This window comes from Tenrec ecaudatus, chromosome 9 (assembly GCF_050624435.1).
Source record: "Tenrec ecaudatus isolate mTenEca1 chromosome 9, mTenEca1.hap1, whole genome shotgun sequence".
In the NCBI taxonomy this organism is placed as follows: Eukaryota; Metazoa; Chordata; class Mammalia; order Afrosoricida; family Tenrecidae; genus Tenrec; species Tenrec ecaudatus.
This window is the reverse complement of record NC_134538.1, coordinates 53,704,954-53,706,568: the sequence shown is the minus strand read 5'-3', so window position 1 is coordinate 53,706,568 and position 1,615 is coordinate 53,704,954.

The window sequence follows — 1,615 nt, the reverse complement described above, 5'->3', positions numbered from 1 at the left end:
CACGTGAAGCCCCGTTTCTGCAGAATCTCCACAGCAGCTTACTAGTCTCTGCAGCAAGCCGGCAGGTGAATGGGGAGGCCCGGGGCCTGGGCCTGTTTTCTGGGCATGCTTATATATTATCAAGTTCAAAGTAATGAAGTTCCACACAACTATAAATTTCATGGCATGCAATTCCAGAGTGCAGGATGGTTTGCATATACACAGTTTCAACGAGGATGAAGGCAAACTGCTGCCTCCCAAGCACGGGGTGCCTATGTTTCTGATGCTCAGTGCACATTGGTACAGGATGTACACGAGATGGTGAGGGGTGGGCTTCCTTGGGGTCCCAGATATGAGAATGGTCTCCTGAGACTTGTGCTTCGTGTGCCTAGGCCCCAAAAGTCAGTGTGGTTGCTGGTGGGAAGCAAGAAGCAAGTTCTCGCTGCTGTCAGGGCAAACTTCCTCACAGCACCCGTGACTGGGAAACAAAGAGTCACAACAGGAACACGTAATCACAATTCCATGCAGACGATCTGACCCAGGGCTACTACACCCCCAAATTAGGACCACTCTGTCCAGCGTATATTTGTGTCCCCCAAAGATGATGTGCTCCTTTACCAAACACCCTAGATCACATGAGGAACCTTTAGACTCTGTGGGGGTTTTTAGCCTAAGTCCTTACCAATGCCAGCCTTCCTCCTACACCTTCACGCCCTCACTGGGCAGCTTCTTTCAATACATGGCTGAAGTTGGTTGGAAACAACTCTCTATGGACGTGAGAGCTGTAAGACCCAGCACCTCTGGGTGGACTGGGGACGTAACATGATGTGGTCATGGTCAAACATCTTGCCATTCAGCACAATCCCTTCCTGCCTCCTGGAAACTCTCAGTCAAGCTTGTCCTTTGAATGCATGCTAATGCATTGGGATCACTGGCCCATTTAAAGTATACTCAGCGGCACACGAAAGGTCGGGAAATGGTCTCTGGCAGAGGAAGATGGTGAGGTGGTTCGGTTTAACTCATGCTCTGTACTGGGGGGTGTGGGGTGGAGAAATCATGCTCTCTCTCTCTCTCTCTCTCTCTCTACTTGATGTCTGAGAGGCTGCACAGACAGAGGGGCAACTGTCCTCTTGAAGAAGACCCTTCTCTTTCCTCTGTGGCTGGCCTCTGTGAGCAGGGAAATCGTCCTCAAGGCTTGGTGGACCAAGATGTGCTCCATTCTCTCTTCCTCCCCTTTCATTTGCTCCTGTGTGCTCTGATCAGACCCTTCTCTTTCCATAGCCACAACGATATGTGTGCGCCCAAACAGCTGTAGAATAGGAATTAGGACAAGAAAATGCAGACTTTTCAAAGTGGAACACTTTATTTCCTTGCCGAGATCAGGAATTCTTCTGTGACATTGTTCATGGAGAAGGATGGCGTTAGCCAAATGGACACGCAGAGTGGCCATGGTTCAGCATGTCGTTGTTGTTTTCTCTTACAGACCTTGCTGTTCCTACCAGTTCTTGCTGAAAGGGTGAGGACCACACGGACACTGCCATGAGGATGCTGGTGACACGGCAGAGTTGTGTCCGGATACCACTGCCTACTGTCCCAAACGTCTTCTCAGATAATGAGCGCTTTCATGGTGAGATCG